Here is a 27,907-nt window from a genome sequence, read left to right on the forward strand (position 1 = left end):
TTCAGAAGTGACCTAGATCTTTGGGGGTTTGTGTGTGTGTGTGTGTATGTGTGTGTGTATGTGTGTATGTGTGTATGTGTGTATGTGTGTATGTGTGTATGTGTGTATGTATGTATCGCAACTGGACTAACACAGCTATTTCCGTTTTATATATATACATATCATGCAAATGGGAACACAGTGTCACCTCCCTTTCTGCAGTGGAAGTGCTGTGTGATGGGTGATAATAGTGAAAGGCAGGGTTGCAGACCACATGCAAATGAGCATACAGGAATATTTCCATTTGCTATATGCTTTGCTGTGGATGGTTTTTGTCACTATATATATATATATAGTGGGGGGCTCACAATACTATACGTGTGTGTGTGTGTGTACACACACACGTATAGTATTGTGAGCCCCCCCGTTTCACATCTCACGAGCCACCTCTATTTCCCCCTCCCTCTTCCCATGTATGTCTCTCCCCTCTGTCTCACTCACCCCCACTCACTCCTCTCATGTATTTATCTCCCCTGCATCACCCGTACTCCCTCTTTTCCTCCCTCCCTCCCCCCCCCCCCTCTCCTCTCACGCGCCCAAACCTCCCGTCAATTACTCCACTCTCACTCAATCCCCCCCAAAAATACATACCAAAAAAAAACCATGCCCCTAAATACATATAACCACCCCCAATACACAACACTATTTACCCTATTTAGTTTGCAAATTGTATTATATACACAAGCCACAAGGTCAGATCAGGACTGAGGAATGTCAAATTTGTAAAATGCCTTAATTTTAATTAATGTCAATTCATTAATTATTTAGTTTTAATGTCTTCATTATTAATGTAATTTTAATTAATGTATTAATTTTTTATTAAGTACAGTAGAGATTAGAAAGTACATTTCAGATTTCAGGCTGCAAAGTGGTTTGTTTTATTTATTTCTGATAGTGAAATCCTCTATACACACAAACACACACTGCAGCCCCCACCTCTATACACAGAAACACACACTGCAGGGCCCACCTCTGTATACAGAAACACACACTGCAGGGCCCACCTCTGTACACACAAACACACACTGCAGGGCCCACCTCTGTACACACAAACACACACTGCAGGGCCCACCTCTATACACACAAACACACACTGCAGGGCCCACCTCTGTACACACAAACTCACACTGCAGGGTCCACATCTGTATACAGAAACACACACTGCAGCCAGGGTTGCCACCTTCTATTGAAGGCTAACCCGGAGATAACATTTTTTAGATCTTTTTATTATATATTTATTTATCCTGCCTTTGGCTGTATCCTCGCATCCAAATGCCATCAACATGGCAGCGCCACGTCGCGTAATGCCCATTGCCATAACAACGAGCCGCTCCGGGACCTCACGCGGCATCAAGTTGACATGACAACTGGATGCATTATGGCGACGAGGCATCACGTGATGCCACATTGTCATGGCAACATGTCACCGCGTGACGTCAGTGTCTTGTTGTCATGGCAACGGGGTGCGTCACGTGATGTAATTTGTTTAAAAAATTATTTAGAAATGTGTCCAGGTTTTTCATTTTGAAAATCTGGACACCCTATGTAAGGCCATCATCAGCGTGCAAGAGCAGAAACTTGGCTGAGCCCTACCAAGGGGATGTACCGATGTCAAGGATGTAAGGCGTGTAAATATGTTATCACAGCAAAGGCGTTTCATAGCTCTGATAATACGCAGCAGTTTAGCGTTGATAGCTTTATTAACTGCAGAACAACTAACGTTATATATCTCATTATCTGTAAATGTGGGAAAAGGTATGTAGGTAAGACTACAAGGCAATTGCGTCGACGTATACTTGAACATGTCAACTCTGTCAAGCATTCTGCCGAAACACCAGTAGACAGACACGTCACACATTTCCATAATGGAGATATGGACAGCCTCAAATTTATGGGTATTTATCATCTTAAGTGTCCGGCAAGAGGTGGCAATGTCGATCAGATGTTGTTGAGCATCGAAGCCGAGTGGATCTATAAATTGAAGACCAGAAGTCCTTTTGGACTTAATGAAGGATTCACCTACACCCCATTTATTTGATCCATCCCTACTTGCCCTTTCTCCCCATCTTGCTGTCTCGGTTATCGTTTCTTCGCTATCCTACAATTTTGACACATGCCTTTCTACCTCTGGTCATTACATATACTATTTATGTTGTACTTTAGAATAGTCCTACCACTCGTTTATGTTATCCCTACCATGATATTGTTACATATTATATTATATATCATATTATATTACTGTGATTTATTTCATTTAGAATTAGTGACTATATTGCCTGAATTATAAACCCATTTTCTTTCTTTGACATTGGGTTTATTGCTTGGTATAATTAACTACACACATTATATTCATAGTGACATCTATGTACTTATGTCATCTTCTGTGTGTTAAATACAGTGTAATGTCTCATTTTATTTCACTATGTTTATGGACATGGTTGCTCTTTTTGCTATAAAGCAAGGGGCAAAACTGCTTGTATCATCCCTGACTGTAACCCCCCTCCTTGCCAGGAGCAGCAACATTTAATTTGGGTTCTGGAACCATGAAGAGGCACTTATTGAACACCTGTATTATCCTTTATACATGTATGAGGCAAAAAACATAAGGCAGGATTAAATCTGCCTGCCTTTATATGTCCTGTGTTCAGTAGGTTAGCCTCCGTTTCTTTCTATCACCTCAAGCATGCGCAGTACTGCTTATCTCCTGATGGATGCAGTGGGTATCAGTCACGTCATGCGCACTGAAAACTGAAGTAGCTCACGAGTATGCGCAGGGTAGGGAGAGGCATACGAATTACATCACCCTACGCATGCGCAGTAGTAATCTGCGATCGGCTCAGCGTAACGTGGCGTCTTTAACACGGCTTGAAGGTTATTTACAAGTCTCCAGACACTAATGATTATCAAAGTTAAATATAAAGGTAATGAAAGAGATGTTTTGGATGTTTACTGGCAGTTGCGCATGCGCTTTCTTGCGTATGCGCCTTAGCGGCGTGTTGTTAGTGTCTCCTTGACAACCGGAGTGCTTAAATAGCGTCCGCTTCCCCCTGTGTGCAAAATTGTCCCTGACGAAGCTCCATAGTAGGAGGGAAACGCGCGTTGGACGCATGATTATGTCATCAGTCCCCGTTATGGGGCTGTTTTAACATAGTGTTTTTTCCAGCAATTCACTAGCACAGCCATATATCTAAAAACAGTGTAGCAGCTAGGGTATGATTTCAATGACACAGTGGGCCTCATGCAGTAAGCGACGATTATGTGAAATCGGCAAGCTTATCGATTAGTCATGTTATTGGCGTTTTTCCCTCTCCGTATGCAGTAAGTGCCGAATACATTCAAAATCAACCCGAAAACAAATCCGCCCACTCTCACGATGATGAGCCGATCACACACAGGTGTATCGGCGTGCGTGGCGGGGTGCTGTTAGGTTGCACAATCACAAATCTTGCTGAATCAGGCGAAACAAGCATGTTTTTGATTGCGCGCCATATTTAAAGGCAACGTGTACTGCTAATCATTCTCTGTGTTGTTGGGAGTGAGAGAGAGAGAGAGACGCACAGAGCTGGACGATTGAACATTTGCATATTGACTGAGAGACTTGTTGTGTATTGGGTGAGCTTTGTCCTTTGTTGTTTTGTTTACATCTTTGTCTTGTTTTATATGTGGAAGTGGGTCGTGTGATTGCCTGTACATTTCTTGTCTGTTTTTTGTGAGTGCTGGAAGTATGCCCGCAAAGCGTGGGAAGAGTGATGCTGGTGGGAGTGGGAGTGCTACTCGTGCGAGTACGCGTCGGAGTGAACGTTCTGTTCAGGGGAGTGATGTTGCTGGTGCACCGAGTGGTGTTGCTGGGAGTGGGAGTGCTGTTGTTGGGAGTGGGAGTGCTGGTGCTGCGAGTGGTGTTGCTGGGAGTGGGAGTGCTGTTGTTGGGAGTGGGAGTGCTGTTGTTGGGAGTGGGAGTGCTGTTGCTGTGAGTGGGAGTGCTGGTGCTGGGAGTGGGAGTGCTGTTGCTGTGAGTGGGAGTGCTGGTGCTGGGAGTGCTGGTGCTAGGAGTGTGAGTGCTGGTGCTAGGAGTGTGAGTGCTGGTGCTAGGAGTGGGAGTGCTGGTGCTAGGAGTGGGAGTGCTGGTGCTGGGAGTGCTGCTGGTGGCGCAGTTGCTGATGGGGTGGATGGTGGTGGCGTGCTTGCTGGTGGCCAGCTTTTGGAGGCTCTTCCATTGGAAGAAGGAGAGTCCAGTCAGCACCAGCCAAGCTCTGACCCTAAACCTGCTCGGAAAAAACGTGTGGAGAAGCCACGTAATCCTCGCTTCAATGACCAGGAAAATAGGGCTCTTGTCACTGGCATTCTGGAGCACTATGACAGTATATATGGACATTTAGTAGGTAAGTGTAACTTTACATTTATTATTCAAATACATGTGATCCTAGGTCATCTGAGTTTTGTTCATATGCAAATATGGGTACACAATATCTTTCTATGTTCATTAGTGTGGAAACACAGCTTTTTATCATGCCTTACAAGGACAAATAAACACAGGCGGTCAATTTGCCAGAACTGCATACAATATGAATGCAACCTTGCTTACATGTATAGGTTTAGTAGTGAATGCTCATGTGCTGCACATATTACACATAAAACAGCATGTTTGCTATCACTTGGAACAGCTAGCAGTGTAGGAAACTGGTGCTTATATTATTATTCATTTACCTCATATCTTTTATATGTTTTTCAAGGGCGGACAAGTGCAGCAAGCAAAAAAGAAATGTGGGACACAATAGTCATTGGTGTCAATGCCTGTGGGAATAGTGTCAGGGACAAGTATCATTGTCGGAAAAGATTTGATGATATTAGGTCCAAATTGAAAAAGAAAATACAAGACCAACGCGTGCATGCTACTGGCACTGGAGGTGGGCCCACACCACAACGTCTCATATTGACTCCATTGGAGGAGCTGCTTCGGCCAAAATTACTTACCGTCGTCGTGGAAGGCTTGGCTGGTGACCGTGACATTGGAATTTATCCGTCACAATTTCCAGCAGGTGATAAATATTACTGTACTAGGCGTGTCGTTGCTTACAGTTATTTTGCATAGTTACACTGCTTTTTATACTGTCTTCACAATATAAGCATACCTGTATCTATATATGTATATGTCTGATTCTGTATATATATATCTCAAAATAGACATATATGTAGTAGTCCTACTAAAAGCAGTAACTAATATAGCACGTGCCATTGCGTGCTCATTTACATGTGAATTCCCAAAATGCATAGCTGCAGTGGAAGCAATTGATGGTGGGCGAAGATGGGGAACAACAGGGTAGTACACGTGTAACACATGTTCATGAGAAATTATTAGTAGCTACAGGTACAGAACAGAAATATGTATCATATTATTGTGTATTTTATTGATTTTACTCCGACAAACATGACATTACTGCCTATTTTAAGCATGCATCAAAGAAATTGCATGTAACGGCCTACAAACATCACTGGCACTAACACATCTATAGTTGCTTATGAAAAGGTCCATTTTTGCTTTATGTCATATACAGACAGCATAATGAGGCACACGTATCATATGTTATGTCATTGTTTTCATAACTTAAACACTGCAGATGACTACTTAGCTCATCTACGATTGTGTTAAAGCAGCTGCAATTAATATCTCATCACAGCATACACTTCAACAGAGGGGGTGGGGTTCAGCACACACACTAATTACAGCCTCATTTCACGGTCAACTTAGTTCACACCATTTGCACCTGTTTCAAGTCATTGAAAGGTGTGGCTGATTAGGCTTTTTGGGGAAGGGAATACCTTTCTTACAACCTGAATAGCACAACTGAAGTTAATCACACTCATTGGAAAGCTTAACTCTAGCTACTAAATGCCCCAACAACTCATTACTTATCAAAGCGTACGTCACACATTAGTTCACTCATATCTATAGTTGAACTACTATGAAAGACACATTATCACACACTGCATGTGTTGTCTTGTTGAGTCACAGCCACATTCAGGTGTGCCACATCTTCGATTAATGTACCACACATATCCTCTACCAAAAACAACACTTTTTGCAATATGACCACCTTCATGATAACCATTGTGAATGGTCATCTCATGATAGTTATGTACATTATGATACTGATATCACTACACAACATATGATTTTTATGTACTCATTTAATCTATTTATCCTCACGCATTACTGCAGAAACATAGTATGTTGTATGTTAGGGAACTCAAAAATTCTAAGTACACAGGCATGTACAGTGTTATTACAACTATTTATGTTCACTTTCACACACATTTTCGGTTAAGGAACTGATGTTGTTAGTTAATCATAAATACAGAACATACAATCAGTGTTTGTTCAATATTTACACATGTAAATGTAAAACTTATGTTATTGTTATATATAGTTGCCCCTGGAGGACATGTGTCACCTGAGATGGAACAAGTGTCTTCACCTGGGTCAGCCAGCTCAACACTACTAGAAGGTGAGTGTATCATTTGCTGGCCATATAATATGTGCTCTTCTATATGTTATGTTGTCATGTGCATTATTTGTTTTGCACATCTTCTTTAAATAGGATTACTTAGTGTCAGTGAAAATTAAGTGTAAGGCAACATGTATTGTGTTAGTGATGTTAATTATCATGTAGGACTTCTGAGTTTAGAGCAACTTTTCATTCATTCATATTTCATACTGAGTCCAAACATTATTCGTAAGTCAAGGTAGTTTTTAATGAGGTTATAAAACGTATGCTAACATGTTAGGTGTTACTTAGGACACAGTACAATTACATAGTAACACAGCATACATTAACATGCCATTTAATAATGTGTACATTTCTTTTTAGAACATCATGGTGATGAGGATGATGAGTATGATGAGGATGACGCCACAGAAGAGACTGAAATACAATCATGTGACCATGAAGAGGTGCCAATAGAAACTGTTGTACCGCCAAATCGTCCATCAACTTCCACATACGATGCAATTGTAGCTTCAGAGGGAAAAATAGTGGACGCAGAAAATCGTCGCCATTCAGACATGATGACAGTGCTGGAAAGGATGATTGGACTGCAGGAAGAAACAGTATCACAATTGGCACATCTCCACAGAGTCTTCATTGAAGTGCCTAAACAGTTGCAAAAAATCAACACCTCATTCGAAGCATTAGTTGTTCAGCAAACACAAGCTAATTACTGGAGAATGACTAATGTACCACAATTCAACACCTCCCAGCCAGGATCTGTTCATGCAGGTCAGTTTTCACCACATTCATCTGAGATTCATTCACCAGGCCCAAATGTTACCGGTCAAGTAGCAGACATTGCTGTGCAGGTTCCTGATGACATCCTACCGCTGCCATCTCTACAAATTCAGCAGCAGACACCTACAAAGGAGGCGACAAAAACAAAACAAGACACACATGAAACAGACCAACCATCACTTGTGCAGTGTCTACCAACTTGCTCACATGTGTCACTGGGCACAAGCCCTGTCCGTGAACAGTCACTACCCAAAAGCCCTGTAGGTGAGTCGCTGCCCAAAAGCCCTGTAGGTGAATCGCTGCCCAAAAGCCCTGTAGGTGAATCACTGCCCACAAGCCCTGTAGGTGAGTCACTGGCCACAAGCCCTGTAGGTGAATCACTGCCCACAAGCCCTGTAGGTGAGTCACTGGCCACAAGCCCTGTAGGTGAGTCACTGGCCACAAGCCCCGTAGGTGAACAGTCACTGGCCACAAGCCCTGCCCGTGAAGTGCCAGAGGCCACTCAAAGTGGCTCTGTTGTGCCTAAAGTTGGTGGCAAAAGAAAAAGGAAAATTCAAGAGACAACAAGCAGGCCTGTTACTCGCTCGCAAAAGGAACAAAAAAAATAAATGTTATAATTCAGAAAATATGTGTTTGGCCTTGTTTTGTTGACTTCAGATTATCTAATTACTATTGTATGTATGCTGAAGACTGTGTTGTTTCCAAACTTTCAACTATGTTCTTGTACACGTGAAGTTTTGGAAATGTTAACACTCATAATTAATTGTGTTATAAATATTTATGTTGTAATCGTCTGTTCAGTAATGGTCCACCAGGAGCCAGTTGCTAAGTTTAGAGAAGCTGCCATTGACTTTGCAGCAAAACATTGCATTTGGGTGTGTTAATTGATGTAAGAATTGCATATGCATATTAGTCACATGCAATTATTAAAACACCTAAGTAAGTGCAAACATCTTTCTTGTACGTGTACAGCAGGATTATGTGTAAATTATTACTTACCTTTGCCTTGCTTGGCCATTGTAATTTTGTCCTTTAATCAGTTGTGTGTTCGTTTCTATAACATCTCAGAATGTATAATAATATATATACACACACACACACACTGAGTGAGTGTGAGTGTGAGTGTGAGTGTGTGAGTGTGTATATATATATATATATATATATATATGTGTATATATATATGTATATATGTGTATATATATATATATGTGTATATATATATATATATATGTATATATGTGTGTATATATATGTATATATGTGTATATATATATATATATATATATATATATATATATATATATATATATATATATATATATAGTACTATATAAACTGGTATACACAAACTAATACACTTCATGCTTCCTTGTGAAAGCACACTATTTTAATAATACAGGCCTAATGTTTGAGAAATATCCTAAGTATGAGACTCTAACAGTATTGTGCTTAAACAAATGTTTATTACTTAATTCAATCATGTTTCTCACCATTTAAATAGGTTTCATACAAGGTATACTTAATGCCATCAATGTTGTGTGTACTCCTGCAATATAAAAAAAACAAAAAAATATTATATATAAATATATATATATTTTTATAAGAGATATATTTATATATATATATATATATATATATATATATATATATATATATATATATATATATATATATATATATATATATATATATACACACGTATTTAAACTCATGCAGACAGGGAATTAACCAGACTTTCACATACACACAGAAATGTAAGCGGGGAAAAAACATTTCTTTTTGCAGGTGTGTTTTTACTGATATGCCTGGCTAAGAAATATTTTCACACACTGGTCTTTGTTAGTTTTCAAAAAAACACTATGTGAACGCATTCACAGTCTAGGGATGTTTTTCACAAACGAGATAAAAGAAGGAGAAATGTTTCTCCCACAGTCCCATATCACGAACCACAACTGTTAACCCAATTAGACAACCAAATCCAATTGGCGTTTGAAATAAGGAGTCAAAGTAGTTACTTTTGTTGACCTTGACAAGGAAAAACAGGAGTTTGTTAGCCATTCAGCACATTCATTTTGATGAGCAAATAACACAGACCTGCACACAGCTTTTGTGCTACTCAGACATGGCTGATGAATTCGTTAACAATATTAATCCCCTTTTAGGGTATAAGTACATGATCTGTGAAGCCATCTTGAACAGTCGCGGACAGAAAGCAAGCACACGCCAAATCGATGATTTCATTCGAGCAAAATATCCTTATTACCAAGACCGTAAGCATGCACGGAATTTTAATTCCTCAATAAGATTCACTTTATCAAGTAATGACTTTTTTGAACGTGACCAGGATAAGCTACAACACACCTATGGTTTCTGGAAGATTGCCCCGGAAAAACAATTTATCCTGAAAGACGGCACTTATATTGTCGTGAAAGGCATATTTATTCCTAATGGCAATAGCAATGTATCCGCTACTACTGATCCGTTTGAATCGATACGTGCTGCAATATCTGCAGCCTCCATTCCTGAAACCCACATTGTACAAGAACAAAAGTACTATGATTATGTACCAAGCCTTTCAGCTGAAATTGCATTGGAATGGGAACCGGAAGAAATGAACCTACCTCCCGACCAATTATTTGAAGAAAGCAGTGGCGATTCCTATGAGCGCATCCTGGAGGAGATATGTGCCATACTGGATTCAGCGGTTGGGTTAAGCGTGGATGAAAATGGCTTGCATTTCTGGAGCGACCAGTTGCAGCCAGGCGAAGAGTTAATTCTAGAAGAATGGTAAATATAACAATCGTTATGCGTTGACTCTGCGTTTAAATTTTTTTTTTTTTTGTAACCACCATTTTCACTTTCAATGCGTGGATACAGCGTAACATTGCAGACTGCATAACATGTAGCGATCACAAACAAATTGTTTCCTAATACAATATAGTAGGACCTGAAAGAGTAGTACACATTGCTGACGGAATAAATATACGTACTTTCCTATCCCTTTAAACATATTAGCAACATTTTACCATTACTCTAACACATACCTGTTTTGTTATCATGCAACATCTACAACATTGAAAACCGGGTCCACCACGTATGACGTGGGACCCTTGTCATGGGCCAAGGCGTCCTTAAAAAGGATTAGTGATGTAAGTCCCGCCCCCAAGCGACGTGCGCGCCTCAAAGCCTATTGGCTGTCATGTTTTGTTATAGTAACGGTAACTGCAGTGTGTGATGCGTGCGGCTCAGTGTTTGTAGGCGTACCCTGGGCGTTAGCCGAATGTTAATTGAGTGGGAGGAGTGTTAGCGTGCGTTTCACGCTGGCTTAACATGACGTCACACGTATTGCATTTGCGCATTGTGTTATCGGCCGTGCTTTCTGTTCAAACACGTCTGTTTAAAAAGAATACAGATGTACTCGTTTAGAACGAATGTAGTTTCGTCTTCATTGTATTTGAAATAAAGATGTTATGTTTACTGGTATTTTCAACATGTATTGAACGCACAACGTACGCTTTGTTTTGCGCATGCGCTAACAGTTAGTGGAGCCAAGCGTGAAGTGCGTGCGCACACAAAGATGTGCGCGCACATCTTTCAGTATACAGGCAACGTTCACTTCTTATACATAGTTATGCCTGCTACAAATTTAAAGAAACATTACATACTGATGAACAGTTTTACTTCTAACATATAAGTGACTGACGTGTGTATCTACACAATCATATAGAGCTGCGTAACGCGTTGTCACGGATGCATATCTAGTAAGGTGCCATCTTTGACCATCATGTGTTTGCTGTATTTCAGAGATGTCGGGGAAGATACAATCGGATCAATGTATGATTTCAGAAGAGTCTACCTTTATATGAGATGATTGTGAGGAGGAGCCACCGACTACTATACTACATATGGAACTAATTTTATATTGCTTGCAGCGCTTATTAACAAACAATTAAAAATGTGATACCCTTATGCCTATATTGCATAAGCACTTAATTAACATAATGATGTTGCAAAAGAGTGCCTCGTGAATTTTTATTGAGTGTTCTTTAATGACTACTAACATTTTATGACATGGTGTGTTTTATATATAACAACCATTCCCACTCTGCTAACACATTTGTGTATTCTAATATGTAATGGAACGTATGACTGTCGAAACTATGTAACAATAATAATAATAATATGAGCATGTTCATGTATAGGGCTGCTAGTTGTACGCAGCGATTTACAGACACATGTTTCAGCCTGAGGTCCCTGGCCCGTGGAACGTACAAATGTTTTTTTGCCGCATGAGGCACAGGGAGATAAAGTGACTTGGCCAAGGTCACAAGGAGCCCACACCGGGAATTGAACCAGACTCCCCTGCTTCAAACTATCAGTGCCAGTGTGTGTCTTTACTCAGTGAGCCACTCCTTCTCCCAATGTAAAGGACACTTACAACCAAGTAGCCATTTATTTTTAAAATCTCTTGTTACATGGGTATGTAGATAAAATGGTTTGGGACTGTAGCAAATAATGTTACTGGCCAGATGTTATGGTCCCCTCCAATGCATGATGTTCTGAATATGACATCACCATCATGTTATGAAGTACGTTTCTGTGTATATTTCATTAACCTAACTAACTATAGTTTACTGTGTTTATTAATCGTTTAGAAATACATAGTATAGTCAATATGATGATATAAGCTACCATAATAAAGCTGGTGTTATCATTTGTCGGTGTTATACATGGATCCTACACCAATTGATAGAGACACAAACAGTTGTCTTAAAAAGTGTGTCTATGCTAGTGATGAATGTGCTCCCGTAAGTAAACAAATAAGTACAGTTATCCCCTTTTCTCCAACCACCTCTATATTACATTAATGGAAATTATAAGGAAACATACATAAAATGTGATGAAATGTGAGTAATCATTTTGTAATACAATGCACATGAAAGCTCAAGAGTAGCTAAATGCATATACATGATACAGAAAGTACATATATGTAACATTTGTGTTTAAACCAATATGTTGGGTTTTTAGTTCCAATAATTATAGGAAGATTGAGGTAGGCACATCTTATGAGAGATGTCAGCAAATATACATACCATGATCAGTCATACTGGAGATATACCTATAATGCAAAGGAACAATATATAAATTGCAAACATTGACATGCCATCTTCAGTACCGTAAACAACACAGCAAAGTGTGTATTTGGTGTTAAATGTACAACACCATGTATATTTCATGACATTCAAAATGTAAATCAGCCTGGTGTACACATCATCTGGATGTACATGTTACACTGCACCAATAACATTGTATGTAAGCATACTAGAAGCATGAATGATTATGGGCATAATATGTGTTTTGTCTTAGCATAAGGAATAACACAATGCTAAAATATTATTGCTTTGTTACCCAAGTTGTATTCACATACACACAACTAAAGTACAATTGAAGAGGGATTATATAACCTGTGCAACAATAACATACCGGTGCCACATCCCTTTGTGCACACAGCAGAGAAAAGAAAGGTGTGCAACCCATATTCATCTGTGTCCTAACAGAAGGTTATATAAAGAAACATTATTGTTAATATAACATAATTAAACTATAAAAGTAGTACTAGGAACATATGAGTTTGTACTTACAAGAAAAAAATGAATTGATGAGATTCTGTCGTGTCTGGCCACCACTGGCTGTTTGTTCATTTTCAGCAGCTACATGGGTGGGATGCTCGTCTACCAAAGCCTCAGCTAGGTCTGACTGTACATTGTGCCTGAGTGCAACATTGTGCAAAATGCAACAGGCAAGGATAATATCAGACACTTTTTGAGGCTTGTATAGAAGAGCCCCACCAGTTCTGTCCAGACACCTAAACCTGGTCTTGAGTAGGCCAAATGTCCTCTCTATAACAGATCTTGTAGATATATGGGCTGCATTGTACCTGTCCTCTGCTTCAGTTTGAGGGTTTAGCACCGGAGTCAAGAGCCACGGCCTAATTCCGTATCCTGAGTCACCTATAATGAATGGAGCACACATAAGCTGACATTAGTGATCAAATTGTACAATGCCAACATTCCTAAATCAACATGTGTTTTGTGTTAGAACATGTAAATATGTACTCACCCAGCAGCCAACCAGGTTCAAAATGTCCCTCTTCGAACGCATGGAAGACTGAAGAGTTCCTCAGGATAGAGGAATCGTGACTGGAACCAGGGAACTTGGGTACCACATGCATTATCCTCATCGTGGCATCACATACCACCTGTACATTGAGTGAATGGTAGTGCTTCCGATTGCGGTACACATGCTCACTCTGACTAGGTGCAATCAAAGCAACATGTGTGCAATCGATTGCACCCAGCACACATGGTATCCCTGCTATATTATAAAAGCCAGTCCTGACTTCCAGCCACTCTGTCGCCTCTGTAGGAAAATGAATATAATTCCTAGCGCGTCTATTGAGTGCATAGAGAAACTGGGTCAAGGCCCGCGAGAATGTAGATTGCGAGACCCCGCCCACTATGCCCACAGTTGTCTGGTATGACGCGGAAGCAAGATAATGTAATGAGCACAGCATTTTAACAAGCCCAGGGACTGCACGACCTCTGGCTGTGAAAAAATCTAAATCCCCCCTTATCTCCTGATAAAGAGCTAAGATTGCTGCTGAACTCAAACGATAGCGACTTACAATCTCCTCCTCACTCATCCCATCTAACAGGGTTCTCTCCCTGTACAGACGCGGACGAGGCACAAGTTGTCTCCTCTGTCTTCTCCTCTGATCTCCTGTCCCTCTACCTGTCCCTCGGCCTGTCCCTCTCCCTGTCCCTGTCGTATCCGCGTCACTGTCACTGTCCCTCGGTGTGTCCCTCCCTTGCCCTATATGATTGTCTTCATCATCAAGCATGTCATAGAAAAGAATGTTCCTCCGTCTCCTAAACATTCGCAACATTTTGAAATGAGTAGCTGTGAATGAGCAGGTAATGTGCGTCCTTTAAATAGGTATGTGATGATGTCAGGTGACATAGTAAAATGCAAGGTGTTACATTAACATAATAAAGTACTTCTGTGGCAAGCTGTGTGCACTTGTTGTTCTAAGTATTTGTTGTGTGTATTCTGCAGGGAATGATGATATTTGGCAATGATGTGACGTGAAGCTTTGTACAAAGATTGCTTGCAAATAAATAGTTGCATGTGCAATGCATGTAACACTTGTGAACGCAAGAGTCAGTCATGTAATGAGACAAAAAGGCTGAGATTGACGTGGGAAAAGTTTTGTGTAACATGTGTAATTATCCATGTTATTGTGACATGTTGGCAACAATGAATAGTCGTGTGCATATGCATGCATTTGTGTAAGGAGGATAGTTGGTATAGAATGAGTTTACAAGGTGTCCCAATGATGAATTACTGTACATGTGTGTATAAGTTAGGTTGAAGTGCTTGTAATGCAACGGTTACAATGTAAACATGCAATGTGATTGAGCGTCCAATAAGTGACGTCATGAAAATAGGGAGGACCCAAAAGTATATGTAAACATGAGAATACAGATGTACATGAACGTTTAAAGATGCGTGTCACATTACAAGCATTGTGTAATGTAAAGGAAGATGAATATACTGTGTATGTGTGACATGTGTGACATGTGTGACATCATGTAAATAATTGTCGCTGAGTTGAGTAAAATGTGTGATATGATGTGAGGTTCTCCTTTAAGAGTGTAGTATAGTATTTTCCCTTGCCACATCATCACATGATGAGTAATGTGACCCGCAAATGCTGAAAACATGTAAAAGTCGAATGTTATGCAAATAAGACACATCAGCTGTGACACAATGCAGGGAATGCCCCCACACTGTAATGCAAATCCCCCTTGTATTGTGAGCAATGAAACGTAAACAGTACTATACTGTTATACGTCCCCGCTCCATTGACTCCATTGATGTACAGAAGATTTTTTTTTTCTAAGTGCCGTTCCGGCAGCCTTAGCGATCGTTCTCCCGTCCAAAATGCCAACTTTAGTTGGCGGGAGAAATCGGCCATAACATCTCAATTTCGTAGTGCCGATCAGCCCCGATAAGCTGTTTTTTTTTGTTGAATCCAGCCGATTTAAAAAAGTGGCGATCAGTGTCGAAAACAGGCTTATCGGCAGGCGACTGGCCATAACCAAATAATCGGCTCCGAAACCTGGCGATATGAAGCACTTATCGGCGCTTACTGAATCTCAAACCCACATTTGGCTATAACATGGCCATATTTCCCTTATCAACGCTTACTGCATGAGGCCCAGTGTTGCTGACTGATATTTACAAGCACCTAGTGATTAATCCCTGCTGCTGCTTATGGCAATACATTTACTGTGCTAGTGTTTGCAAGTGTTGAGCTCTTGGGCTCACCTTGGCTGGTTGCACCCTATTGAGCCTCTAGGATTCCAGTAGCAATTACTGACTGGAATATCTACATTTTTGAGAGCCATATTGTGGTGCATGTATTTATACTATTTTATTTATTTTTAATGTTTATTATACCACTCTTCTCGGTAATATATGTTTTAAGTATTCAGTATTAAAAGTTATATTTTACACCCAGGAGTGTGCATATAAGTGAATTTTCTTCAGGGATACAAACACTTTGTATCTCTTATTTTCTTTGATTCACTTCAATTCACAGTTGCACCTACCTTTGTTGACAATTATCAATTAGTAGTTATTATTTTTCTATATTACAATTAGTATGATTTAGTTGATCACTCCCTAACTCCTGTCCTTTCCTCACCCTATGTAAGCAGTGATACTGAGTCTGAATCAGGGAAACCTGGTTTGATTCCCGGTGTTAGCTAATTGTGATCGCGCTCTGTACTGTAATTGTTACAGCTGCAGAAAGAGCAGTTGTTGCTTGAAACGCGTGGGAGGAGGTTTCTTTTTTGTCTGTGGATTACTGCACCGACACACTTTATTCGAGCAAATACCCAGTATGTACCTGGCAGATACCTGGAATGCGCCGCTCCTCACCTCTGACAAGCCCCGTTGCGTTTGCCTTCCCAGCCTGGGTTCATGCCTGGCTGACGGGCGGCTGATCTGTTAAATGATAATGATTAGGATTTAATAGGCTGCAATGCTTCGCGTGTCTACCAGATGGCATAAATTCATGAATTGTAATGCAGTATATATATATATACTGTGCAGTATTGCAGCCAGCAGGAATAAAATGCTTCAATCCCTGCCTGGAAAATACCTCAATGCACTCGGGCAGAAAACAGTCACAAACCTCAATACACCCGGGTATACCCGAATTCGTGGGACTAGCCGAGCTCGAATAAAGTGTGTTGCCAGTGTAGTATCCGTTTTATGTAGTCCAATAAAGGTTTTTTTTATTAATTTTTGCTGGTGAGTTTTAGTTTGTCAGGGGCGGCTGGTCTGCTGATCATTCTATTTTTGTCATGTCAATTTTGATGCTGCATAAACCTGCCACTGACGAGACCCAAAAGGTCGAAACAGCTGTCTGTGAGTAGGGTTACTGACTGACCATGCCCTTCTTTATCACTGGCTGTGCTGAAAAGCTAGGCAATGCGGCAGGCATAAGTTTATAGGGGTCCATGTTCAAATGGATGAGAAGTAAAGAGTGACACACTGTGCTCATGTGATGTCATTACCCAGAATCCCTGGCTGCAGTGGACACACTGTTTTCTAAGCAATAATGGTGAAAGACAGGGTTGCAGACCTGTCTGAGACATGCAAATGCACCTACAAGGAGGGTTCCTTTTTTTTTTTTTTTACCCACAATAACTTTTTCAACGTCTCACCCAAAAATCCTACTACTGTATGGAAAGAACAATAACAAATTCCAGGGAATATACAGTAATGATCTCACGAAAGGCTAGTTAGGGGCTGCTACCTAACCTAAGCAGCAATGCAGCAGCAGTGTTGCTGCGATTAGTGCAGACGTCTAATGCAGTGTTTAGATAATTACAGTGTCCCTGCCTAAGAAGGAGACTGTCCTGTTCCTCTTCCAAATTACTTTGATTTATGTGTTGTATTCCGTACTGTGTACATCATAGCAATCACAGGAGCTGATCTTTGCATATGATATATATATTTATATATTTATCATGAATACTTTACATAATTGAGTGGTTACTCACTGTTATGATTACCTAATTGCAGAAGGTAATCATTTAAAGTACCAGCTTTAAATAGTTTGCAAACTATTAAAGGGACAGAGTTGGTGGCAATTATGCTTCACAGCGATACAAGTTCAAACCTCATTGTATCGTTGTAACATTTGCTTCATTTGTAATGAAGTGTAAATGATCAGGAAAATAACATGATTGGCGGGTTTTTTCAATTGCCCCTTCGCCTTTGCGGCCTCATCAGTGAACTTACCTCTTGCACTCAACACAAAACACTAAGACACAACTGTGAGGTAAATAGTCACAGAAGTTTATTCTACTGTAGATAAATTAATAGAGCAATGCATAGGGGGGGGGAAATTCCCCCTGTGGGGGAAGCAGGGGGTCTCCGGAATGTTAATTTCAGCTCCCGGGATTCATGCTTCCCGAGACACTTACCTCCGTGGGTGCTTCTGGTATCTCATGCATGTTTGTAAGGAATCCACTACTGGCTTTGACTTTTGCCTTGCAGACCTGTGCAGTTGCAGGCTTCCTCTGGCAATCTATGGCACAGGTGCTGCCTCTCATTGCAGCTTCTGCCCTGTGTTACTTCATTGGAGGAATTCTCACACACCCTCCTCCTGTGATTGGATCTCCGCCCTTTATATTCTAGGCGTTGGCTCTGAACCAGCGCCGAGCATAACTATTCCTACCTCTATGTTACTGTCTCTGCCACAAACCACCCCAGGCCTCTCTCCTAGCGTTCTTACCTTCCAAGTTCCTGAGTATCCAGAGGCCTGGTCCTGGACGTCTGTGCTGAAGCGTTGTTGCCAGCACTGGCCTGCTGCTATCTCCTTGCAGTGGCCTACCCTGGACGTCTGTGCTGAAGCGTTGATGCCAGCACTGGTACTGCTGCATTCCCTCCTAGCAGTAGCTACCCTTCCTGTCCTGTGGCCTGCCGCTATTCTCCTGTAGTGGCCTATCCTGGACGTCTGTGCTGAAGCGTTGATGCCAGCACTGGTACTGCTGCATTCCCTCCTAGCAGTAGCTACCCTTCCTTTCCTGCGGCCTGCTGCTATCTCCTTGCAGTGGCCTGCCCTGGACGTCTGTGCTGAAGCGTTGATGCCAGCACTGGCCTGCTGCTATTCTCCTGCAGTGGCCTACCCGGGACGTCTGTGCTGAAGCGTGTTGCCAGCACCGGTACCTGCTGCATTCCCTCCTAGCAGTGGCTACCCTTCCTTTCCTGCGGCTTGCTGCGATCCTCTTGCAGTGACCTGCCTTGGACTTCTGCGCTGAAGCGTTGGTTCTACCCGACGCTGCCCTGCGGTGAACTTCGGCCAGCCTGCTGTCTCCTCCTGCTGAGATCGGCGTCATGGGCCGAGGCCGCTCCTCGCGCAGAAGCCACCCCCGCGCTCACGCTCCTAAGCTGAAGCGGGGAAATCCTGACTACCTGTTGCCGAACTCCTGCTTCCATAACGACGATGCTGCCTTCTCCAATCCTGACCCTGCGATGTACGACTACGAACTGCGCACCGGTCCCGGTTTGTGGCGAGCATCGGCGTAACAGTATGCTCGGCCCGTTAAAACCGGACCGCGCCGTGGCGGGGGATGGCAATTTTCCAACTGAAGTTATGTCCCGTCCTGCGTATCAGTCCCACTATGAAGGCCAGTATTTGTGTGAAGTAATACCCCTGATGGAAGAAATGTTTACCTATGAAGGTTTAACCCCTTTGCAAAGACAATGCCGTTGTGATCTCTTTATTAAGGCTTACTGTATCCTGAGCTTAAAACAGTCTCTAGCCGAATGTATTCGCTCCCCTGATTCCCCTTTAACCTGGGATAATGTGAACCCTATGGAACTGGCCGACGCCCAAGAGGCAATCTATGCCCTGGCCTCATCACTGGACATTCATCTAGTAGAACAGAGCGCCCTCCTCATGTTGGCTCAGTCTCAAGATACACTCCATGTATTTTCCTCAACACTAGACACTCACATAATAGAACAGGATCCCCTCCTTGCCAGCTATGCTGCTGCTTGGCAGATTCTCTGTGCTACCAGTCCTGTTACTAAACCTGTGGGGTTATCTCTCTCTCCTAAGAATGGTCAAACCATTTCTCTGTCGCTGCCCGCTAAGGAAGAAGCTGCCACGCTCCCTAATCCTGAGTTAACCTCCCTAAGTTCTGTCCCTGAGGTTATTTCGGTCTTAACCCCTGCTAGTCAGGCTTATGCGTTCCCCACTGTAAATCCCTGCAGTACCCAGGTCAGTGTGTCTTCCCTAGCACCAGAGAATGAATCCTGTTTGCCCTCTTTTCCTAAACCAAAAATTCTAAGCTCTGTTTCCGAGGTTTTTTCTGTATTAACCCCTGCTAGTCTGCTCTGTGAGGTTCCTACTGCTAACCCTAGTATTCCGCAGTCTAATGATAGGTTCCTAGGGCAAGAGGCAGAACCCCCTATGACCCCACTCTCGGAGACTAGCTTCTATTTCTCTGATTCTCAGGTACAGAGTAATTTAACCCTTGGGGTTTTTCCTATGTTAACCCCTGCAGGTCAGCCCTGTGAACCTTCCTTGGTAGATCCCTTTAGTTCGTCAGTCAGGGACACCTCCTTAGCCTCAGAGGATCAACCCCTTTTGTCCTCTGACTCGGCTAAAATTCTCGGGGCTATGCCCCCTGAACTTTCGGCAATAATACTGGCTCCAGTAAAAAGTATTCTGGAGCCGTTTGTTTCTCTAAACCTGTTCGCAGAATCCCTACTCCTAGGTATTTCACTCACCCCGTCTGCCACTCAGAGAGCTGAGACCCCTGCTTCTGAGCATAGACCCCTTTTCGTGGAATCTGTTGTCGTTTCTGAAGTCCCAGACACTCTTTCCCAAATACCCACTTCAGAGGCCAGCACAGTCGTGGTTGCCCCACTTGCACTGTCTGAGTTCTCCTTTTCCCAAATCCTAGGGTTTAAAGCGAACAGTACATATTATTCTCCTTTCCAAGTGACCCCTTCTGAGATCAGCGTATCTGCTGTTGCTTCCTCAGTACCATTAAAGTTAGGGCCCTTCTTTTTGAATGATCAGGCTTTCAAGTTTGAGACTCCCTTTATCCCTGACTTTGTAAAACTGCAGTCCCTTCTCACTGTAGTTAAAGGTTCTCCAGCAGCCGCTGAGTTAAGCTTTGCCGCTGCCAAATCTTCTGTTATAGAAGCAACCTTGCCTAGCTTACTTCTGTCTGCCCTATCTGTGATGCCTATCACCTTTACTAAAATTTCTGTTTTGCAAGGTATTTCTCCTAGTAAATCTGTGATACCTGCCATTCCTTTAATCAGCTCCAAAACCCCTGTCACTAAGTCTCCCATGGAGTCTGATGCCCTCACTAGGGATTCTCAGGGACCCAATTCTGTAACAAACAAGATGTCCCTTGTGTCTGTTGGAGAGTTTACCCCAGTTTCTCTCACGGATCATGCCACAGCCTCCGGGATGATTAAAAATGACTTTAAGTCTGGGATGCCCATTCCTGTAATAATACTGTTTCACGCTGATTCGCCCACAGTATTCGGGGTATCCACTACTGACTGTATGTCTACTACCACGCACTCAGGGGTATCGCATTTGGAACGTTGCCTTTTTTCAGAAGATCCCGTCTTTAAAATGGACTTATTTTTCTCTGTGTCTTCCACAATACTTGGGGTACTTGCTATTGACTGTCCTGTCCCAAAACTAGGGTTACCTCTCAAAAAGGTGCCTGGAGCTACCGATGTTAAAGACCCTATGTTTAAAACAGTAACAATTTGCATTGCTTCTCCCACAGTATCATGTGAGACCTGGGTACCTGGGACCTCCACTCCGAAGCCAAGCTCTAGTTCTCTGTCTTCTTTCTCTGTGTTGGAGGCACCCAGCTTTAACCCCAAGACTTTTTTCCCTAAGGTTGATGCACCGCTAAACCGCCTGCCTTGTTTTTTGGATAAAATCTGTTTTCTCACCTTTCAAACAGACTCCTTACTCGCAGGTCTCTGTGCGGTGCCCAAAGTGCCCAATCGGTATGGCAATTGGCCTCTCCCTAAGACGAAGACACCCTTACTGGACCTCGTCGCTTTACCTGAAGCGTCCGTTCCTGTTCTCTATGGGTCCACTATGGGTATAGACATGCCTATTATGTCCTTCGCCAAGGCCACAATTTCGGATTTGATTCTCTCTAAAGATCACAAACCAAAGGAAGCGGATCCTTCTTCAACTGCCAGTACCATGAGTTGCATACACACTGCTACAGACTCTCGCAAATTGCTTGGGATAGCAACCCTGCTTGGTATCAAAAGTACCGCTGCAATAGTGTGTAGTGAACCCTCCCGCCCCATTCCCTTGCTAACCACCACCCGGAATTCCTTGGAAGCTAAAGACTCTCGCAACTTCCTCCGTGCTGATTTCACCAAAGACATTGCCTTCTCTGAAGGTCCCTCTGCCATTTTTGTCTGACAATCTGTGTCCTGTGTCCCGTACTCTTGGACTATTACTATGCACCGGACACCTGGCTACCGTCCTTCCGATGTTCCCATTCCGGAGCCCTCAGGTCCCATTGTCCATGTACTAAGAACTGCAGTACCACCGCTGTCTTTCATGGCACTCGCCAATGTACATCTGGATTGTGGACCTAATTCTCGCCGGAGACACTTCAGGAACAACTCAATGTCTCCCAGACCTATGAATGGTCCTGTTCACCCAGGCTTTTCACCCAGTGGTGGGGGTACTGTAAGGAATCCCAACAAACTATGGGCTTTCAACGCCACCTCTCGCCTAAGGAGGTTTAGGAACAATTCCATGTCCCCCAAATCTGTGATGGATCTTGTTCGTCCGGAGGTCTCACCTGAAGGGGGGGGTACTGTAAGGAATCCACTACTGGCTTTGACTTTTGCCTTGCAGACCTGTGCAGTTGCAGGCTTCCTCTGGCAATCTATGGCACAGGTGCTGCCTCTCATTGCAGCTTCTGCCCTGTGTTACTTCATTGGAGGAATTCTCACACACCCTCCTCCTGTGATTGGATCTCCGCCCTTTATATTCTAGGCGTTGGCTCTGAACCAGCGCCGAGCATAACTATTCCTACCTCTATGTTACTGTCTCTGCCACAAACCACCCCAGGCCTCTCTCCTAGCGTTCTTACCTTCCAAGTTCCTGAGTATCCAGAGGCCTGGTCCTGGACGTCTGTGCTGAAGCGTTGTTGCCAGCACTGGCCTGCTGCTATCTCCTTGCAGTGGCCTACCCTGGACGTCTGTGCTGAAGCGTTGATGCCAGCACTGGTACTGCTGCATTCCCTCCTAGCAGTAGCTACCCTTCCTGTCCTGTGGCCTGCCGCTATTCTCCTGTAGTGGCCTATCCTGGACGTCTGTGCTGAAGCGTTGATGCCAGCACTGGTACTGCTGCATTCCCTCCTAGCAGTAGCTACCCTTCCTTTCCTGCGGCCTGCTGCTATCTCCTTGCAGTGGCCTGCCCTGGACGTCTGTGCTGAAGCGTTGATGCCAGCACTGGCCTGCTGCTATTCTCCTGCAGTGGCCTACCCGGGACGTCTGTGCTGAAGCGTGTTGCCAGCACCGGTACCTGCTGCATTCCCTCCTAGCAGTGGCTACCCTTCCTTTCCTGCGGCTTGCTGCGATCCTCTTGCAGTGACCTGCCTTGGACTTCTGCGCTGAAGCGTTGGTTCTACCCGACGCTGCCCTGCGGTGAACTTCGGCCAGCCTGCTGTCTCCTCCTGCTGAGATCGGCGTCATGGGCCGAGGCCGCTCCTCGCGCAGAAGCCACCCCCGCGCTCACGCTCCTAAGCTGAAGCGGGGAAATCCTGACTACCTGTTGCCGAACTCCTGCTTCCATAACGACGATGCTGCCTTCTCCAATCCTGACCCTGCGATGTACGACTACGAACTGCGCACTCCGGATCAGTCTGCGTGGACTCAGGTCGGTGATTATATAACCCCACCTCAGCCCCGCGGTCCGGTCCCGGTTTGTGGCGAGCATCGGCGTAACAATGTTTAAAGGTCCCGTGTGACGTGGCCGCTTGATCTTTAAATCGCCATATTGCTCGTCCAGCCGTGGCTGCTACTGTCATGATCTATGGAGGTAAGTATTTCAGGAATCAGGGGGTTCAGCTCCCGAGAACCCACGTGCCACCTGGTATAGAAAACAAACACACACACAAAAAAACACCCCAGGAGGAAACCCACCTTTTAGAGGACCTTGCTACAGTAGAACCTTGTACATGCAGAGTCCAGGTGAATTTGTACACCAGCTACCACCTGTATCCGCTCGATGAGCCAATCCACCATGCCCTGTCATTCATCATTGACTAATAGCACTGTAAGAGAAAGTGACAAAAGTGAGTGCAAAGGAGCACTATTAACGATATATTAGATCCTAATACCAAATGTGGGTACTTAACCCAGTAGTGAATAGTTTTAAAAGCTACTACTGTATTCCAATTATCAGTGATACAAAAATTAGTGATACGATAAAAAAGGATAATATAACCCTATGAGACAAAAGCAGCTCCTTCAAAGGGTGTTCCAGCTGGTTGCCTGTTATATGAGCCAACTTAGCTGTTTCCATTTGATACCCTGTTGTGGTCTATATGCGCTTTGCCTTTGGCAACAGTGTGAGCGCGATTTTATTCTTTGTTAATTTTTTATATATACACAGTGTCGAGGTCATTCACTTCATCGTGTCACCCCTTACGTTTATTATTGGCATAACATTGTACTTTTCAATGTTATGATGATTTGCGTGTCACATTAGTCTTAATGTTATGATGTGTCAAGAGAAAATCCTATACTCAACTCTTAAAGGAACAGGTCACATAATATCAAACATGTTACTTAAGTGTGCTTCAATTTATTATATGATGTAACACATTTCACACATCTAACAGATCCAGCGTATAGTAATGTTGGTATACATTACAGAATGCTTTGAATGTGTAACGCATGATCAAATGTAAATGTAGCTGTTTGTTTTCATGTTTACATGTACTTTGTGACCTCCCTCTTTTGATGACGTCCACAATTGGACACTCAATAACATTGCATGTTTACATTGTACACGATGCATTAGAATCACTTCATGCTAACTTATACACACATCTATAATAGTTACTCATTTTTACACGATTGAAACTGAATCAATAGCAACTATCCTGCTGGCATTAAATTATGCATATGCACTTTACAATTACTTCATGTGAACAGGTGACAATAACATGCCAAATTGCACATGTTGCAACGTAGTTTCTCAACGTCAATGTCATGGTTGTATCCTAATTAGATGACTGAGTGTTGCGTTCAGAAGTGGTACATGCATTACACATTCCAGAAATACTTGCCAATGAATGGTTGTACAAAGCTTAACGTTACATCATTCTCAAATATCATGATTGCCTGTTGAACACACATAAATAATCTGTTTAATTGGTACTGGATACACGTTGGGAGTGAACAACTTGGATATGTTAATGTAACACCTTGCACTTCAGCAAGTCACCTGACATCATCACATAGGTATTTAAAGGAGGGCAATTAACTGCGCATTCACAGCTACAGACCTGAAAATGATGCAAATGTTTATGACACGGAGCAAGATTCTATTGGACGAGAGTCTTGCTGATGGAGAGGATGTCACACGCCAAGGAAGCGACAGGGACAGAGAAGACAGGGACAGTGACAGGGACAGGCACGCGGACAGGAGAGGGAGAGGGCAAGGAGATGAGAGGAGAAGAGAGAGGAGAGAAGTTGTGCCTCGTCCTCGTTTGTACAGGGAGAGAACCTTGTTAGATGGGATGAGTGAGGAGGAGATTGTAAGTCGCTATCGTTTGAGTTCAGCAGCAATCTTAGCTCTTTATGAAGAGATACGGGGAGATTTAGATTTTGTGACAGCCAGAGGTCATGCAGTCCCTGGGCTTGTTAAAATGCTGTGCTCATTACATTATCTTGCTTCTGCGTCATTCCAGACAACTGTGGGCATAGTGGGCGGGGTCTCGCAATCTACATTCTCGCGGGCCTTTACCCAGTTTCTATGTGCACTCAATAGACGCGCTAGGAATTATATTCATTTTCCTACAGAGCACACAGAATGGCTGGAAGTCAGGAATGGCTTTTATACCATAGCCGGGATACCATGTGTGATGGGTGCAATAGATTGCACCCATGTTGCTTTGATCCCGCCTAGTCAGAGTGAGCATGCTTACCGCAACCGTAAGCACTACCATTCCCTGAATGTACAGGTGGTATGCGATGCCACGATGAAGATTATGCATGTGGTAGCCAAATTCCCTGGTTCCAGTCACGATTCCTCTATCCTGAGAAACTCATCAGTCTTCCATGCTTTCGAAGAAGGCTATTTTGGACCTGGTTGGCTGGTGGGTGAGTACATATTATGATGTGTTAACAAACAACTATAGTTTTTATATGAACTGTTCAATGTAATAATGTTAACACAAATTGTTGCATTTTTTGGCACGATGGATTATAGGTGACTCAGGATACGGAATTAGGCCGTGGCTGTTGACCCCGGTGCCAAACCCTCAATGTGAAGCAGGGGAGAGGTACAATGTTGCCCATATATCTACCCGATCCGTCATAGAGAGGACATTTGGGCTTCTGAAAACACGATTTCGGTGTTTAGATAGAACAGGGGGGGCATTGCAATATAAGCCTGCTAAAGTGTCAGATATTGTCATTGCATGTTGCATTTTGCACAATCTGGCACTCCGCAATAATGTACAAACCGACATACGTCAGGGCTTGGAGGAGGAGCATCCCTTAAATTTACCAGCTGACACTGAGCAAACAGCCTGTGGTGTGGAGACACGTCGGAATGTCATAAACACCTATTTTTCATGGAAGCAAATACATATATGTTCATAGAACTACATAGATGTATTAATTCATTGTAATGATAAATACATTTGTACAAATACTATTCACTTAGAAAACAGATGACTATGGTTCGCACACCTTTCTCTTCTCTGCTGTGTGGACAATTGCATGTGGCACCGGTATGTCATTCATCAACAGGTTGTATTATACTTCTTACCACTAAAAGGTGTTGTATGTACGTGAAGAAATAATGTGTACAAAATCTATATTTTATGTACATGCTATTTTTGGTTATGCATACACAATAAACCTACTATGTTGATAGTCAATAGCTAGTGCAGTATGGTTACATACAATGTTTCTTTTGGAGTGTGACATGTGTGTCACAATGATGTGTACACTATTGTGTATTTAAGATCATATTTGACGTATTATAGATTTTTGTTTCATATCACATACAAAATTGTCACTTCTGTGTGTTGCTTACCTTAATGAACATGTCATGACAATGATTTATATTCATTCATGTTTTCTTTTTCAAGGTATATCACTCCAATTTCTGCTCATGGTATGTATTTCAATTCACATCTGTCATAAGATGTGCAAACCTCGATACAGGTATAGTTACAGGATGTATAAACAGAACGTAATGAAAAGATGTGACAATAGAAACATGTCGTTTCTGTATTGTGTCCATGCGTTTATCTACACTTGGTGGTTATTGTGCAGTGTGTTTTCTTATCATTACGTACATTACATAACATGTAATTTTGGCAACGTTACAACATCCATTCATGGAATATAGGGGTGGGGGGAGAGAAGGGGATAAACCCTGCTCAGCTAGTGATTATGGGAGGAGAACATCTATTCATGCACATGAGCGATGGTAACACTCAATGCATGTTTGTATGCAAAGACCCTAATGTACTAAACATCATTAACATTGCAATGTATGTGATTAGTTCTTCTCTCACTTCATCTTCATGTTCATTACTACATTGTCACATGTGTATGTATAAGTCAAATATGTGTGTTGATTTGACGTTCATCTAACATTTGTCAAAATGTTAACACCATTCCAAAGTATGGTTTTTGGAATTCTCTACTTTTCCTAAATCATTCAACACAATGACAATGTAGTTATTAAAAATTTTATTTCATTCACTTTACTGATTCAAAATGATCATGATCCTTTATAACTACTGTCAACATATGATCATAAATGAAGTATACATTTACATACGCACACATTTCAGCAACCTACTGTGTGTGTATGTGTGTTGTCGTTTTGGTGTGATGCATGTATTTCTACCAGAAATAATATAAACCAACATAATAATGTTGCTTTTATCATCGGTCTCACTTAGCTATGTATGTGTTGAACGTTTACTAATAACACTAAACTATAGTTACTCGTGTGAATTAAATGTACACACAAAAGTTAATGGTTTAATGATCTTTACCTAACATTCATTAGCTCATGCCTGTTAGGTTACCACTACAACTTAGGTGATAATATAACATTCACAAGACTAAACAGTTTCTATCACCTCACTATTGTTATTGTGTACGTTCAGATACAATGCCGACGAGTTGTTATGTACCATTTACATTCTTTGACAAGCCACACGTGAGATTATAAT

General features: G+C 42.4%; 1 protein-coding gene across 1 annotated transcript in view; it reads left to right on the top strand.

The window, feature by feature from the left end:
* The window catches only part of LOC142496764 (phospholipase A2 homolog otoconin-22-like), a 399,541-nt gene that overhangs the window by 234,652 nt on the left and 136,982 nt on the right, over nt 1-27,907 (top strand).

Source organism: Ascaphus truei, chromosome 6 (assembly GCF_040206685.1).
Source record: "Ascaphus truei isolate aAscTru1 chromosome 6, aAscTru1.hap1, whole genome shotgun sequence".
Taxonomy (NCBI): Eukaryota; Metazoa; Chordata; class Amphibia; order Anura; family Ascaphidae; genus Ascaphus; species Ascaphus truei.